A 19,086-nucleotide genomic window follows, 5' to 3' on the forward strand; every position below is an offset into this window, starting at 1 on the left:
GTGCTGCATAAGAACCAATTCTCCTGTCATCCATCATATTCACCATATTCAAACAGCTATTGCCTACAGACATTGGTTGCCCAAATACTGCTGCCAGACCCCAGTAATGAACAATGCAATATTCCTTTCCAGTCAGCTAGTTCAAAGTTCTAATCTGTCTTTTAATTTAGTTAATCCAATATCACCGAGCGAGTTTTTCAATTATTATGTCCTTAGGTACAAGAAATAAATTTCTAGCATTTGACTGTATTTTTCACTGTTTCATTTTGATACAGATAATACAGACCAGCAATTTTCTCTTCATTTTCCTCAAGCCTTACACTATTAATAGTTAAACATTTTCCCTTTACAAGCATATGTCATAAACAGGTTTCAAAGGGAAGTGAACCAAAGTTCCTACCTACTACAGGGTAATCCCCAACAATGTTATTACACTATCTCAAAATGTATGCTTGTCCATGGCAACTCCCTCAGTATGCATAACCTGACATTTTAACAAAAATCTGTGATGATCCTCTGGCAGTTCTGTAATACTTTTCATGGCTATAACTTAAGCACAGATCATTGGAACAGTCTCAGATTTTCAAATCATCTTATTGTTCTATTTGTGAAATATTTGATGCTGCTGTAACTGTAAATCAGTGTGTATACGGAACCTAGTCAGCCACTGTAGCTAGACAGCACGTGCATATAAGTTACTGAGCACGTGCGAGATCAGTGCTGCATTGTGTAGTGCAGTTAGTGTGAATGTAAGCTTGAATGGAGATCCACGTGTGTGTGTGTTAGAAGTAACAAGTCAGTAAGCCTATAAAGTATGAAGTATATGTACAAGTTACAGGTCCTGATGTGTGTATGTATAATAAACAACTTGAATGCATACCCATCCTCAGTGTCTCATTTGAAAACATGAGACATGCGACAGTAACCTTCTCACTTGTCTCACCAGTTATCTGTATTTTGACAGGTATGCTTACTGTAAATCACATTCAGTGACACAGTGAGCAGCAAGACATACATTCTAGTTTTAGATGATCCAGGCTGAGCTGTAATGGACAGTATGTGCTCAACTACTTCATACCACATCCCTTCTCGAGGGAGCACGTCAGAATAGTAACTACAATGTCAATGCTGTTAGGAACAATGGTATTAAGGCAGCTTGGGTCCATTCTTATACTTACATTTGCCCTCTTTCTTTGTACAACCACAGGAGTCACGGGGGGGGGGGGGTTCGTCACTGTCTGACCAAACCCTTTGAACACAGTTATTTCCCTGGAAAATAAAAAGTACATTCCTAAGGCACGGTTCTGCAGTAAGTAGCATTGTCACATCCCAGCAAGAGGTTCTGTTTTGTGTGGAGTCTGCATGTCCGCTCTGTATTCACCTGTGTTTTCTCTGAGGACCACAAAATTTAAAATGCCTCAAAGAATGTCAAATCAAGCCAGAAATCACTTGAATATGAACAGTAAAGATTAAGACAGTACAAACTTTCACAACTAGTGCTTTCTCAAGTATTAAAACAGAACACAATAAGGCACCACATTGTATAATAATTAAAACTCAGGTGAGTAGGTCATATGACCAGTCGACTTCTTAAAGGTTTCAACTTTAATAGAGGCTTTCTGTTATTCATTGCCTCCAAACGAAATTCCATATTAGCTCTTAAATAATTAATTCACATATATTCATTTTCCTCTGCCATACTCTTACCACCAATGCTGTTAGCCATCTTCACATGTAATATAGCATTTTCAGTAATGCATTTCATCACTTTCTGGAATATGTTTGTGTAATGCATTATTGTTTGGAAATCAGTTTTTTATTTCTCTGGGACCCTGATTTCCTTCCATATCTCAAAATATGCAGTAGGTGGATTGGTGACTGAATTGTTCATGGGTTTACATGTGGTGTGTGTAGTATGTGTGCGTAGATGATAGTGACTGCTCATAGGGTTGCTGTAGGAGTTTAATGTGACTTGACAGCAAAGGATGGATGATGGAATTAGACTAACCAGAGCAAGAAATGTAAACAAATCCCTTTGAAATGAATGAGAAACAGTAATTTAAAAAAGAAGAAAACAATCATAAATGAAATATGTAGGATTCTACTTTGTGTACTACATAATCAGTACTGCAAAATGAGGAACCTAGTTTTCTCAGCTTTGTGACTAGGGAGCGATGAGTTTATTTCTTTGATTATAGCTGTGTAAATCCAAATGTAAGATCTCATTTCAAACCGTGAAAGGAGAGGAAATAAATGTTTATTATTCTGCTCTGTTTAGTTATCTCTAGCCATGTAACTCAAATTCCAGAAGCTGAACCAAACACCAGACAGTTGCTGATCCACTCCTGAAATAAAAATCTAGTCATTCAGCAGCACTTTGTTGGTTCATAGAAACAGACCTCTGTAAGGTAGTAGTCAGAAATCCGTATATGCAAAGATAGTTATGAAGCCATCTGATTCCGAAATGGAGCTATGGAATGCGGGGCTTAATTTTGTACTGGCTTACCTCAGTTCATAAGCTGAAGCATAGCTGTTGAACTTTTAGCACAAAAAATCTGGACAAAGCCAAAAATAATGGGGGGTGGGGGTACAAGCCAGGAAAAAAGAGACAGATTTTAAATGTTGCTCTTATAAACTTATGAAGTTGCTAGAATAAAATGTGTTATGTTACCATGCATTTTCTGAAGAATATGAAGTCTGAAACTCAAATGCTTATCATTATTTATTGAATTTGATCCTCACTGATTTGCCACAAAAATCAAGAAAACCACAAATTTTATGAAAAACGGACCAAATATATGAGGAAAATATCTGCACATTCTGCAAAAATCTGTACAGGTGAGTGGTATGAGCTGAAGATGGAGTTTTTAAAATAGTCAGAAAATATATATTTTATATATTTAAGAAAAATGGCTGTTCTGAGGTATTCCCATCTTTGAGAGGTGATTTTACTAATGATCATTGTTTTGGACAGTAGTATGATGATACTGATAAACATCCCTCTGGTGATGAGAGTTTTTTTTATTCCATGAAGAATATGATTTTGAGCCATATTGTGTAAATACTTCATAACTTCATTTTTTTTTGGCAAATTAAGTCCCCACTGGGGAACTCTTCTACAGAGAATTGTTGAGATTTGGGGAAAATATTGTGTTTGTTAATTTTGGGCTTTGAGTTGTATTTCTGCTTTGAGAGCTTGTATATTCTTTTTACAAATATCAGAAGTTTCCTATCAGGGACTGCTATTTTAGCACTTAGCTAATTAATAATGTATTTAGGAGCTATTTTTATGTGAATATGTACTGCTTGTGTAAACCTCATTAACTTTTAGTGAAAGTGTACTGTCAGAAGTGTTTTAAATGGGCAGGAGACATTACTGTATGCGTAAACTTTGTGACAGCCTACCTGACATTTTTTTCTGACAATGGGTTTTTATTCTTTGAGTGTTTCTGTCAGGATTTTAGTCTGTGGCTTGTGTATTACTTTGAATGGAGACTGTATAAGGAAGTATAAATGTGAGTGTGCTAGTTATAAAAACTTCTTGATAAATTACCTTTTGACCAAATATTTCCAACAATGCTTACAGGCTTTAAGACCTCCTCCTCAGTTACAGCATTGATACTTAGTCCAGTCCTGCTGTATCTAGAAAGAAAAAAAACTCAACAGAGAGCCCTTGCTGACACTACAGACTCAGTGTCAATCCCTCACCTGACAGTCGGTGCACCTCTAGTGGTCATTTTTCATTCCTTAGACCCTCATTTCCTTCCCTGGCTTCCTCTGCTGTAGTCATTTCAGCTACCACAAAGCAGGGGTCAGCTATGTCCATTTCTGCTGTTACACTGTCCAGTCCCAGCAGGGAATAACCATCTTCTCTGGGTAAGGAAGACACTCCGGTTTATGCTTTTCAGGGTAACAGGGGAAAGGAATCTCTAGACAGGGCAGAAGTACCTTCTCTGAGTCAGTCCTTGACCAGGGTTTTACCTGCAAAGAAAAGACAAACAAAATGATAAACATTGTTGATCTGAAGACATGATGTCTGTTATAAAAGATGATTTTCTTACCTTATGCAGGCAATTATTACAGGCTTTTAATCCTAGTACGCAGAAATCCTAACTTGTGAACAATATTAGTAAAAAATCTCCCAAAAGGAGAGATATCTATACCAGAGGATTGTAGCCCCCCAAACATCTCCAACGCCCAGGTGAGAACTGCTCTCTCCAAGGCAAAAAAACACAGCATCCATGGGACCGGATGGTGTCCCCGGCTGTGTGCTCCACAAACTCAATGAGGAATTAAACCCGCAGTTAGGACAGCTGTTTAATCTTAGCCTCACTTCAGGATACGTACCCAAGGAGTGGCCCCACTTCACAAGGGCGGTGCCTCCACCGACCCTGGGAATTACCGTCCCATTAGCTTGACAAGCCTTATCTGCAAAGCCATGGAGAGGATCATAATGGAACTCATAAATAAAGACATAGGGAACTTGCAGACTTTGGATCCAACCCAGTTTGGCTTTGTCAAAGGCAGATCATGCCTTTTAAACTTGGTTGACTTTTTCGAAGCAGTCACCAAGGCCATTGATGAGGGTAAGGCAGTTCATACAGCCTACCTCGACCTGGCAAAGGCCTTCGACACAATACCCCACTCAGGTATCATCGAAAAACTCATCAGCTTGAATGTAAACCCATACATCACAAGATGGATTGCAAACTGGCTAAGTAACAGAACCCACAGAGTCAGAGTTGCTGGCACCATGTCAGACTCAAAGCCTGTCACAACCACAGGGCTCAGTCCTGGGACCACTCTTGTTCGGCATCTACTTTTCTGAAGTACAAGCAAACACAGGAGGGTTATGGCTGACAAAGTTTGCAGATGACTGCAAACTGGGCGCCATAGTCGAAAACACATCTGACACAGATATCCTTCAGAAGGGCCTCACAGAAACGGATAACATGTGCCAGAGCCATGGCCTAAAGTTAAACGCCAAGAAATGCATAGTCATACCCTTCGGGAAAAACAAGGTTACCCCTAGCTACCATATAGGTGGCAATCCACTGAGCACAGAAGAAGTCATCAGGGATCTGGGGACCCAGGCTGACAGTAACCTTTCGTTTGACACTCATGTTGCCAAAGTAGTTAGGAAAATCTTCTACATTGCCCACCTGATCATGAAGGGATTCACATCTAGATCTAGGGAGGTCATCGTACCCCTGTACTCATCACTCATTAGACCTATGATTGAGTACAATGCCCCATTCGGAATGTATCTGACCCGACACCTGCAGCAGCTGGAAAGGCCCCAAAAGTTCCTCACCAAAAGGATAAAGGGTCTCAAAAATATGTCTTATGCTGCCCGACTGAAAGAACTCCAGCTCTATTCAGTTGCATACCGCTTGCTCAGAGGTGACCTGTGCCTGACATATAAGGCCATGTCAAACCCAGATTTGATGAATATGCTTCACCTCAAAAAATCTAGATCCCTCAGAACCACAAGGGCGGGAGACTTAAACCTTGACACGGTTATTAATAGAATGTGCTGGAGGGACAGATTCATCACCCAGAGACTCCCTATGCTGTGGAACAAAATCCCGGTACATGTGAGGCAGAGCACCTCGCTGGCCTTGTTCAAGAGGAATCTTGACCAATGGATGGGAGATCGCAGATATACCCCAGGGATTACTTCAGTGTCACTGCTTGACAGAGGCACAGCAAAATAATAGGCATAGTTTTCTTCAAACTAAAGGGGTAGCAAAAGCCACATAACTATGGGCTAGGCTTATAAATGCCCTTGGGCAGATAGCCTAGTATGAACCTATGAACCTATGAACCTAAGAAGTTCCCGAGGAGAATTTGTCAGATGATTAGGACATAGACAGAGACAAGACGACTTCTCCGGCAGATTCCAAAGCCCAGTTTTCTGATTTTGAGAAAACTTACTCCTCACCACCCCCTGTGGAGGAAATTTCCATTTCACAAACAGTAGCCAAGATGAATGAGATATTTTTTTGGGAACAAGTGAATGCCTCCCCAAATTGAGAATATATTTTGATATGTTAAAAGTGGACATACCTCATTTTACTACTATACCGCCCATTTTGCTAGCCTTAAGGGATGTGTTTAATGCTGCCTATAATAATCCTGATTCTCAACCTTCAGTTCCATAAAAAAGCAGATAGACTCTATAAAGTTCCTGAAACTCAAAAATATTTGATCCATTGTTGTTTCATCTGTCTGGTCATAACCTGTGGGTTATTGGTTCCAACTTAGATCCAAAGCAAGCTATACTCTGAATCTTCAGACTAAATGCTCTGCCTACCCTATCCATAAATCCTTACTGTAGCACCTTCCCCAGATCTTGTTTGCCACCATAATGCCTGGATTGTTGGCAATGAGTGTATCCTTTGGATATTTTTAGAGCTAAGCTTTTTCAACCGCCAAATTTCCTCTACCCTGTTTTCTTTAGCTATAGCAGTGTTGGTTTTATTAGGTGTAGTGATAGTTTTAGCAATATTTTTGCTGATGTTTGTCAGTATTAGGTTTTTTTTTTTTTTTTGCTAGAATGTGTCCTGATATTCCTGCCTTTGGTTTCTTAACTTCCAGATTTTCATGGTTGAGGTTGTTTGACTCTCTTGCTCATGGGAGGACATGATTGATGGACCACGATGCTTTCCTAGAGATGGCATTCATCTGTCTCCCCTGGACTTCAGGCTTCTGGCAAAGGCTCTTGCCTCCCAATAGTGTCTTTTTTAGGCAAAGTTATGAGCACAAAATTACCAACATGAAAAATTCTTCTAAATGAAATTTAAAGGTCATGCTAGGAGTCTTAGCATGAAACTGCACTCATTGCAAGCATTCCTTGCCCTGGAGGATGATGACATTTATGCAGTCACTGAAACCTGGTTCAAAGCAGCACCCCAGACTTACCAGGTTACTCATCCTACCATACTTTCAGACCCAAAATGGAGGGCTACTAAACCAAAGGAGGTGGAGTTTCAATATTTATCAAAGACATACATACCTCCAGGCTGGTCAAATGGTATGATGCACAGGAGACACTGCAAGTGCATTTAACTGTTGACAAAACACCTGATCAAATCATAGCTAGCTACAGACCCCCAACCATGACTCAGGACACCCACTCCACCTATCCAGACTTACTTGAATCCATCAAGATTCGACCCTCTACCATGATCCTGGGTAACTTTAACTACCCAACCATAGACTGGAAGACCTACTCTAGCCCAAATATGAATGCCCAGAGATTCCTTGATTTTGTCAGTGCCAATGCATTGGATCAGCTGGCCTACACCAAAAAACTATATGAGCACCTACATAGCTGTATGGATTCAGCAGTACCTGACAGGACCAAATCATCTTCCTCAAGGAAGAGTAAACCTGACTGGTGGACAGCAGCAATAAACAAACTGTATAATAAAAGGAAACAAATACTGTCCAGGACCAAGAAGGAGCAGTTGCCAAGTTGGAGGCAATCTCTTCTTTGTGAAATCCTCTAAGGCTAACTTTGAGTCCAAATTGACCACATCCACTAAGGACAGTCACAAGGCCATCTTCACATATGTCCGCAATCTGAAAGGTAACACCCAAGTCTGCTTTGAACTAGCGGTCAATAACCCCACATACACAAACGCCGTAGATATAGCCAACCTCCTGGCAAATAGGTTCAATGAAAACTTCACCCCCCCGTCCCCCACATCAGTAAATCAGAACATCCCCAGCACCTGCCCTCCTCCTCTCATCACCAGGGAGCAGGTGTTTAATGCCCTCTCAAAGGCAAAAAATATGGTCTCCATAGGAATTAACAACATTCCTGGCTGTATCCTACATGAACTCAGGCATGAGCTCTCAGCTCCATTAGGCACCCTATTCAACCAAAGCCTGAGCACTGGCTTTGTCCCAACCAAATGGAGGACAGCCACAGTCATCCCTCTAAACAAAGATGGAGCATCCACTGACCAAGGCAGTTATAGGCCCATCAGCCTAACTAGCCTGATCTGCAAGGCCATGGAGCACACTATCATGGATCTTATAAACAAGGACATTGGCAACCTCCAAACACTTGACCCCACACAGTTTGGTTTTGTCAAAGGGAGATCATGCCTGTTAAACTTGGTCGACTTCTTCAAAACAGTCACCATAGCCATGGACAAGGGGAAGATGGTGTACAACGCCTACCTTGACCTAGCCAAAACTTTTGACACTATTCCCCACTTGGGCATAATAGATAAACTCTCCCAAGTAGGCATCAACCCATATGTTATCATATGGGTAGCTAACTGGCTCACTGATAGAACTCACACAGTCAAAATAGGGGAAGCCACCTCTAGTAGTAGACCTATAACGAGTGGTGTAACCCAAGGATCGGTCTTGGGGCCTCTATTGTTTGGGATATACTTTTCTGAGGTGCAAGTCAAAACCAGTGGTCTGTGGCTGACCCAAGTGTGCAGATGACTGCAAGCTGGGTGCTAGCTTAAATTCCCCTAGTGATGTGGACATCCTTCAAGAGGGCCTTACCGAAACTAATGACTGGTGCCAGAAGCATGGCCTCAAACTGAATGCCAAGAAATGCATCATTTTCCCCTTTGGGGAAATGGAGTCCCCACTAATTATCACAGTTATAACAACCTACTAAGCACGCAGTCAGTCATGAGGGACTTAGGCACCCAGGTTGATAGCAACTTGACATTTGACCACCATATTGCCTCCATTGTACAGAAGGCTTTCTGCATGGCCCACCTCTTAACTAAGGGTATTTCATCCAGGAAGAAGAAGGTCATAACATCCCTGTACTCCTCCCTTATCAGAGTCATTATCGAGTACAATGCCCCCTTTGGCATGTACTTTACCAAGCGCATGCAGCAGCTGGAGAGACCATAGAGTTTCCTGACCAGGAAAATCCAGGGTCTCAAACACCTATCCTATACAGATAGGCTAAAAGCCCTGTCCTTCTACTCAGTCTCATACAGACTCTTCAGAGGTGACCTGTGTCTGGCATACAAGGCCATCTGAGACCCAGCCTTGATGGAGTTGCTGCATATCTGTAAGTCAAACTCCATTCATGCAACGCGCATGCAAGGTGTCAACCTGATCTGTGACATTAATAACTTGTTGGCGGGATAGATTTGTGTCCCAAAGACTCCCCCATCTATGGAATAGACTCCCTGTCCATGTCAAGATGAGTACCTCTGTAGCCCTCTTTAAGAGGAGCCTGGATGACTGGATGGAAAACCAAAAACACACCCCTGGGATCCCACCTGTGTCCCTGCTGGACAGGAGAAACAGGTGCTGACTTTGTGGGAACAGGGGAAAAATTATTGGCTAAGCTTATAAGGGCCTCTCGGCCAATAGCCTGGTATCATCCTATGAACCTATGGAGTTTGTCTCTAGTTAACTTTCTGTAGATTTCGATAGTAGTAAGTTTGCTGTGTGTCTGCTTAGATAGGTAGAAAGATAATTATAGAGTATAGGTGCTCTTATTATTATTTTTGTTGATCTGATGTATTCTGTTCCATCCATTCTTCAATGGATGGATCTTTGGATCTGATCTAGATCTAGATCTGAGTTCAGGTTCCTCTCCTTACCCATAATGCTCTCCTGTCCCCAAGAGTACCTCAGATCTTGTTTGCCATTCTAAACACTACTGTTCTCAGGTTCACCTCAGCTAAGTTTTATTATTATTATGTATTTATTTATTTTATTTTATTTTATTTTACATTTGCTGACTGGGATAGTCCGACTGGATCCATATCCATTTTCAGCGAAGGCCTGGGGAGAAAAGCTCCAAACACGACCTACAGAAAAAATAATACAGGAAAAAACATAATATCAATACATGTTCCAAACAGTTTACAGACACTGTTCCGTCAAGCAAGTTATACATTCAGTCATTATTAAACTTATATAAGTATCTAAACTAACAATTATGTCACAGTTTATATGTAGTATAAACTACTGTTTGGCACACAATTATAGAAAGGAGCTAGTCAGGATTAGAACAAGAACATAACCAGTGTGTCTTAAAATGTTGTCTGAGACTTTTTTTAAATTGAGTTAGTGAGGATACTAGAGTAAGGTCGGCAGGAAGGGAGTTCCAAATTTTGCCAGCAGAGCTGGCAAACAGGGAGTCCCCAGCTGAGTTATTGGTTTTGAATCTTTGAACCAACACTCTGTTAGATGAGTGAAGTGGCCTGAGGTTACTGTAGGGGCTAATGATGTTTTTAAGTGCAGGCATATTTTCAGATTGGTTGAGTACTTTATATGCCAATATAAGCTGGTTGTATTGAAGTAGGCTAGGTAATTCAAGCCAGCCTAGAAGATTTAGGTTATGACAGTGGTGTATCCTAAATGCCATGCCTATGGCAACTCTAGCAGTGTGGTTATAATAGCTAGAGAGTTTGCTAAGGTCAGATTTGTTCAGATTGGTGAATAAAGGAGAGGCATAGAGAAGGGTAGAGAGTAGTTGGGAACAGGCAGTAGCAGTTCTAGCAAGTGGAGTAAGAAAAGGTTTAATCTTATAAAGGAAGCCAAGTTTTTATTAATGGTTTTGATAGTTTAGTTGACATGCATATAAAATTTAAGGTTATTATCTACTATAACACCTAAGAGTTTAGTTTGGACTTCTGGGGAGATAATGGTGCCATTAATAGATTTATTGGGAAAGAATAGTGATCAGGACCTACGAGTGGGGGGGGGAGTAGCAGCTTTGTTTTGTTAGGGTTTAAGATCAGATGATGATGATTAGAGAGCCAGTTTTCAACAGTGTTAAACGTATTCTGGGACAGTGTCATTAGTTTTGTCTGGGAGGTGGCTGAGCAGATTAAAGTGGAGTCATCTGCATATTGAATGCCGACTGCATCTAGGATGACAGAGTGGAGGTCGTTAATAAAGACAGAGAAAAGAAGGGGTCCTAGTATAGAGCCCTGGGGGACTCCTAGGGTGATGGGTAGAAGGGAGGATAGTTTGCCCTGCCATAGGACGGTCTGTTGTCTACCACAGAGGTAGGATTGAGGAGAGCATGGTTATCTAAGGAGAAGGCCTTCAAAGTATGGATCATTTTTTGGTGGTTAACCATATCGAAGGGCTTGGAGAGATCAAGAAAGAGGGCTGAGGTTAGTTTGTTATTATTTCGGTTATGGTTTATGACATCAGAGAAGGGGAGGAGAGCTGAGGTAGTACTATGGAATGGCCTAAAGCCATGCTAAGTGGTAGCCAACAGATTGTTCTGGATAAGATTATTATTATTATTATTATTAGTAATACTGCTATTGCTAGGTTACTTATAGTCATTGAACCTTAATCTTGTACCTTTCTCCCTTACCCCCCCCAAAAAAAGAAAAAAAATTTGTATAGACGTGTGTGTGTGTGTGTGTGTGTGTGTGTGTGTGTGTGTTTTCTGCTGTTGTCTTGTACCTTTGGCACCTTCCCTTTCATTCCTTCTCTTAGATTACTAGTATTATATTTCTGCAAGTATTTACATTATCACTGTTGGTATTTTTTGTACTGAAGTGTTTGTGGTGAATTTTTCCTTGTGTGAAAGTTTCTTCTTTCTATATAGCTGCGTTATGTTTGACAGGCCATCTGGCTTTAAAAAATGTATGGCTTGCAGCCAACAAAATTCAAATTCAGATGCACACCAACAGTGGATTTATTGCTTGGGTGCTGCCCAACTTTAAGAGGACTGCTGTGTCTGGATGGCCTTTGGCCACCTGGCTGTGACTGATTGTAGAAATAAACTTGCTCTGAAAGGACTTTTGCTGCCCCGGCAGGAGAATCGTCCAATGTATGTGACATTTGTTTCTGGAGCCACCCTGTCCGGTAACAATTCCTCAGTCAAACCTAGAGGGGAGAAGAGTGACAACCCCAGGGAAAAGGTGAAGGAAGCAAGGAAGTGCTCCCCTGACTACTCCTCCCTTTTTACTGTCTTTGACTTTGGCTCCCCAAACATCAGATCCTATGGCTGTAAGATCCAGGATTTCTACATTACTGGGGATGAGATTTTCACCAGAACCAGTCTGTCCTAGATTGTGTTCCCCTCTTTCTTCAAGAGAGACTGGTGCAGAGGTTATTGACTCTCCCTCTACGTCTTCCTTTCTAAGGTCTGTTAGATCTACCAGAAGCTTGACAAAAGTAGTTGTGGATAGAATAATGAAGAACTTCCTCAGGACCTAAATTCAGATGGGGATTTGTCCGGCTTCTGCCCTGATTGGACCTGTGAGCTGTGGCCCTTCACCCTTACCAGTGGTTGCCCCTACCCCAACCCACCCTGAAACTTTAGAGATACTGAATCCGAGATTTCCACAAGAGTTATGCACGTCAGATCCAAATATGTGGTCATCTTCTACTCTGGCAACTTCCCTGATCCCACTGGTTCCAAGTTCTTCAGACCTGGAGGGATCTTGGAGCTGAAGCTTCAGCCCCAGTTCTGGGGAAAGAGGATCATCTCTAAAGTTGTAGGAGCCATACTTTCCTCTTGGAATTTCAGCATTAGATTAGAATATAGAGCTTTAGATAGGTTTGGGAAGCAAGTTTATGCTTCAGCTACCTTTGCATTGACGTTGCTGAACTACTGGCACACATGACAAGGTTTCAGAGAATATGGCCAAGCAGCTCTCCAACAGTATCTCAGGGCCCACGTCTACAGAGAGCAAGAAAACAGTGGACTTACAGCTGCCCACCCTTCAGTCCCTATTGAATGCCTCTATGTGCCTGATTTCCAATGAGACGTAAGGTGTTTTGTGAACCACAAATACAGGCATTACCATGAGACATGCTTGAATGCTGTTGTGTGGCTTTCAAGACATCCTTTGTAAAGGGCCTCTTTGATAGTTTGACCCAAAATCAAGGGCACACTCTCTAGGAGACAGCAATATGGGAAAACCCATTCTGCCATCGGAACACAGTTTTGTATCCCCTTTCTTTCCCCGGCCTTTCTCTAGAAACCAGAAAGGGGGTGTTGGAAAGCCTCAAGGGGTCTCAATGAACACTTCTGGAGATAGAGCCCTCCGTAGCAGAGGAGGGAATTCAAATGGTAGACATCACCCATGCAGCTGAGGAGATCCGTAAAATCAAGGTTTCAAGGGTCCTTTTTGCAAGAGGCCTTATCAGCACTCCTGAATAGTTGCCTGGCTGTTGCACTCTGGTCAATCATGAGGCACTTATCTCTACACCCAGAAGCCTTGTTCATCCATCCCTGAAGATGTCTAGGTGAGGACAGTTATTAACCATGGGCTATTTTTCCCTTTATTTACCCACCTCCACCACAACAGAAATTTCACATTGCTCCACCCTCACTAAGAAAGACAACAAATGAGTTATCCAGGAAGTCCTGCCAGACCAATAGGGATTCAGAACTTACTCAAGATTCTTTTTAGTGCCAAAAAAGAATGGATACCTCATGCCAATTTTGCACCTCAACCACCTTAATCCGTATGTCAACACACAAGGCTGCAGATGGTCATGGTACAGTCCATTCTCCTGACCCAAGTCTTCTTTCTCACCCATCAGGCATGGCTTACCAGGACATTCAAGTCTTCAGGTTAACTGTCTGGTTTCTCCACTTCTACAAATGGCTAGTCAGGCCAGTCTCTCTTCCCAAGTGATCCAGATTCTCACTTTTTCCCAGAGACCATCTACCAGAAAAATTTGTAAGAGTAAATGGAAGTAAGGCCATAATAGATAAACTCTCTCAACTAGGCATCAATCCATATGTTACCAGAGGGTCTGTATTGTATTGTCGCAAGCTGACAATATTGAATCTGATATTGTCGGCACGACAATATGGAAAGCGAAGAATATCGGCCAGGTAAACGGAAATCTCCATAGGGGGAGATTTCCATTTACCTCAATGTGGTGCCATCTCGGAGTTGTTATATTTAAGTAGCAGGGGGTGTGGGGGGTGCAGGGGGGCTTGCCCCCCTGCCTATAGTTTTTTTTTTGTTTGTTCTTTTTTGTTTTTTTATACTCGTTCGATATTTTGCTGCATCGATTCGACATTTATTGCTTCGATGCAGTAAAATTTTGATAAGCAATATAAACGTATTACTAGATAGGTAGCAAACTGATTCACTGATAGAACCCACCTAGTCAAAATAGGGGAAGCCACCTCAAGTAGTGGACCCATAACAAGCAGAGTACCCCAGGGGCCTCTGTTATTTGGGATATACATTTCTGAGGTGCAGGCCAAAACCAGTGGGCTATGGCTGACCAAGTTTGCAGATGACTGCAAACTGGGTGCTGTCATCAATTCCCCTAGTGATGTGGACATCCTGCAAGAGGGTATCACTCAAACAAATGACTGCTGTCAGAAACATGGCCTCAAGCTGAATACCAAAAAATACATCATCATTCCCTGTGGGGAGAGTGATGTCCCCACAAATGATCACATTAATAACAATGCCCTAAGCATGCAATCAGTCATGAGGGATTTGGGCACCCAGGTTGATAGCAACCTGACTTTTGACCACTATGTTGCTTCCATTGTACGGAAAGCCTTCTGCATGGGCCACCTCATAAGTAAGGGTATCTCATCCAGGGACAAGGAGATCATAACATTCCTGCATTCTTCCCTTATAAAGCCCATAATTGAGTACAATGCCTCTTTCAGCATGTACCTCGCAAAGCACAAGCAGCAGCTGGAGAGACAACAGAGGTTCCTCACCAGGAGAATCCAGGCCATCAAACATCTACCATACACTGATAGACTAAAAGCCCTATCCCTCTACTCAGTTTCATACAGACTCCGCAGAGGTAACCTCTGTCAGGTATACAAGGCGATCACGGACCCCCTCCTTGATGGGACTGCTGCATATCCACAAGTCAAGCTCCACTCAAGTAAGCTGCATGCGTGGCCTCAACCTGGTCTGTGACATCAGCAGGACGTTTTGGCAGGACAGATTTGTACCCCAGAGACTCACCCATCTGTGGAATAAACTTCCTCTCCACTTCAAGCAGAGTACCTCTTTACCCCTTTTTAAGTGCAACCTAGATAACTGGATGGGAAACAGAAAATATACCCCTGGGCTTTCACCTGTGTCCCTGCTGGACAGAGGCATTGGGTGCTGACTTGTCTAAACAAGGGTTAAACTCTTGGCTAGGCTTATAAGGACCTCAGGGCCAATAGCTTAGTAACTTCCTATGATCCTATGGAAAAGAGTTTCTATTTGGATCTTTTTGCGGCTCCTATTCCAGTGGCTTTAGACTTCCTAACTTCCATCTTTCATGATGGGGCTAATTACTGTACTATTAAGGTACGCTTGCTATTTTAAGTTTTCATGTTGGATAAAACCAAGCTACCTTAGCATCCCTAAAACTATGTAAAGCTTTCCTGAGGGGTACGTTCCTACTTAGACCCCCACTTAATTAATTAATTTATTTATTTACATTTGTTGACCAGGAGTGTCTGACTGGACGTAAGTTTGTTTTCAGCGGAGACCCGGGGAGAAAAGCTCCACAGTTAAAATAAACAGACAGTAGTTACATTGGATTACATAGTGATTAACAATTTAACATAGCAATTAATTACAAACATATTTACAGATGAAGAACATAGTACATCAGTAGACAACTAGAATCTTTATCTGCGAAGTACATAACAGACATTAACAAATGTTACAATAAGAAGTTCCTGCTGTATAATAAGTACTAGGCTTATGAGCATCTGAGCTTGCTATAATCAAGGTAGTTAGTGGGGTGGAAAGAAAGGTAGTGGTTGGATGGGGTGGGTGATATTAGAGTGGGAGTTGCAAGGGCATAGCCAGCATGTTTCTAGGCATGCATTTAGTAAAGTTTTGAAGTGGGTGCATGATGGTACGGAGGTAATTGTGGGTGGGAGGGAGTTCCATAATTCAGTTATGGCACAAGAGAATAGTGCTTCACCAGCAGAGTTATTGGCTTTAGTGATCTGCAAGTGATTTTTGTTGCTGGATATTAGTGGTCTGGTGGTGCGATAGGTGAGGGAGTTCAAGCCAGCCCAGTTCAGCAAGTGAGAGACAGTGGTGACTATGGTAGGATGCCCCTGTGGCGAATTTGGCGATTTTGTTGTCGCAGGTCTCTAGCTTGTTTAGATCGCATTACCTTAGGTTGGTATATATTGGAGAGGCATAAAGTAGGGTGGAGATAAGGTAGGACTTTGCTATTGAAATCTTTGCTGCTTTGGTGAGAAGTTGCTTATTTCTGTATAACACTCCTAGTTTTTTTGTGGACTTTTTTTATGGTCATGGATGTGTGCACGTCCAACTTAAGGATCCTACTCCTCCTTGGGATATAACCGTTTCATTCCAAGTTTTAACCAAGCCACCATTTGAACCTGCTACCATTGTGAACATCCAATTTTTGACTTGCATAACACTCTATTTATTAATACTTCACCTCAGAGAGGGTTGGAACTTCAAGCTCTGTCATGTAAACTTCTGTGCATTATCTTCCACAAGGATATGGAATCTTAACGGACAAATCCGTCTTTCATACTTAAGGTAGATAAGGAGACCTTTCTCAAGTAATGCATCAATCTACAGTTTTTTTTCCAACCTTTTTGAATAAAAGAGAATATATGCTTCATTTGTTGGACATGCATCACCAACTACATTTCTCCCTCCATCATACCAGATGTTCAGGAAGACAGACCAGCTTTTTTTCAATTTTTCCAGAGCCAAGATGGGTTAAGGTGTTTTGAAAGTATCTTTAGCTAGATGGTTAGCTGACTGCATCTCTCATGTGTATAAGGAAAAAGGTTTTACATTGTCTAGATCAGTCAAGGCTCAGTCAGCTAATTCTGTCTCAACTTCCTCGGCCTTCTTTTCCAGGGCATCATTTCATGATATTTGTACTACTGCCATCTAGTCTAACATTTACTCATTCACTTCAAATTATAAACTGAATCTTCTTTCCAGGAATAGGGAGGCTTTTGGTTCAGCCATCCTCTGGAACATCCTTTCATGAGACCACCCTAAGGGCTAAGTAGCTCTGTACTCTGTTCAGTCCACTGAGGAACAGATAGAACAGGCAACACCAAATTCGAAAGAGATGTACTTACCATAACAATAGGTTTATGTTGTCTGATTCCTCCTTCTATTTCATGGAAGATGTTATTGTTTGCCTCTGGTATGACAGTATGGTCTGACCTTTGACCATGATATTGTACTCTTTCAGCTCCAGAAAAGTTTTCTGTGTCAGGTCTTTTCTATACTTGAGGTTTGTTACTTTGCTTTTTTTTTCTACTACTGTTCTGTGTTGGGGTCATGGGGCTGCAGGCAAACTCGATCATAGGTAATCTTGGGGACAGGAGAGAATTACGGGTAAGGGGAAGCACCTCAGCTGTGGATCCTAAATTCTAAAAGCAGCCGAAGTCAGATCCAAGGTCAGATCTGAAGACCCATTCTTGAGTAAGGATGGAATCAGACAACACAGATCTATACTTATGGTAAGTACATAACTTTTATTTTTTTGTTTATTAATGTATTGTTGTGATACCTCTAGCATGGACACCTCTAAAGATTCAGGGTTCAAAAAGTGTGTGTTGTGTGGTATAAACTGCCTTCACAGGATGCCCATGACAAATATGTACTGTTAGGGTGCTGCCCACTTAGATACCCATCATGAGGCATGCACTGCTTTTGGCACTTGTGCCATTAATGAGAGACGTGCAAAGCTTATAAAAGGTCTGTTCAAGCCTGTGTTCATCTGCATAGAGTTTGCTGCAATTGAAGGTTCACCAACCTTAAGCCCCTCCACTTCCGTCCACTTCAGGTATTGAGAGTAGTGTCTAGCAGTTATACCGTTCCCTTTTTGTTCACCACAGAAGATTCACAAAGATGGTTCCCAGACACTCCAGCCACCAGAGAAGGGACACAGCAGTGAAATTTCAAAAACGGCTGGTAGATTGAGTTATCCAGTAGGTCTCACCAGACTAGCAAAGGTCTGGGGTCTATTCCAAATTCTTTTTGGTTCCCAGAAAAATAATGACCTCAGACCCATTCTGGATCTCAGCATATCGAACCAATTTATTAAAAAAAAACAAATTCCAGATGGTGATGGTGCAGTCCAGTATACCTGTTCTGAGGAAGAATGACTGGATGTAACAAATTCCAGATGGTGATGGTGCAGTCCAGTATACCTGTTCTGAGGAAGAATGACTGGATGTGTTCTGTGGATCTCAAGGATGCCTACCATTACATCAGGATAGAGAGACACTCCAGGAAGTTTCTGCTCTTTTGGCTAGGGGCCAGTCATTCTCAGTTTTGAGCTCTGCCCTTTGGTCTCACCACAGCCCTGTGTGTGTTCACCAAATGCATGGCAGTAGTGGCACCGTGGCTCAGACTGCAAAGGTTTCAGATCTTCCCCTACCTGGACGATTGGCTGTCAACTGCTCCCATAAAAGCATCCCTCTTTAAAGCTCGAGGTTCCTTACTGCAGCCTTGTCTCTCCTTGGGCATGATATTGAATCAGAAGAAGTCCAGCTTGGAACCTCTTCAAGTGCTTGATTTTATTGGGTGCCATTTGGATATCATGACTCAGACTGCGAAGCTGCCATTATCAAGGCTTAGTTCAATTAATTTACTAGCTTCTGACAGTCTGCAGGTTTTCACAATAATGTTTTACGGTGGACACTGGCAGTTCAGTGGTCCTATCTAACTCACCCTATGGACTTTCCAGGACTTCTGACAGGAGTTTTTGCCACCGCATTCATTGACTGCAGGAGTCCCTGCTGATTGCAGTGGGGTGACCCTTTGTTCTTCCTCATTCCAAAGCCACTCTAGCTATGGACATTTCTCTTCTAGTGTGTGGCGTGGCATTTCAACAAGGTACTTTGTCAAGGAATGAGACCAGTTTTCACATCAATGTCTTGGAAATGAGAGTGGTCCTCCTAGCACTGCAGGCATTTCAGGACTTCCTCCCCAAGTGTGTGATTGCCATATAGATTGACAACATGTCAGTGGTGTAGTACATCTGAACAAGCAAGAGAGAACTCAGTCCTATCGCCTATGTCAAGAGGCGATAAGGATTTGGCAATGGGCAGTGTCCAGTCAACAGTTTCGGATCACAGTGCATATCCTTGGGAGATCCAATATGCTG

This window comes from Protopterus annectens, chromosome 8.part0, assembly GCF_019279795.1.
Source record: "Protopterus annectens isolate FY-2018-M chromosome 8.part0, PAN1.0, whole genome shotgun sequence".
Lineage (NCBI taxonomy): Eukaryota > Metazoa > Chordata > Ceratodontiformes > Protopteridae > Protopterus > Protopterus annectens.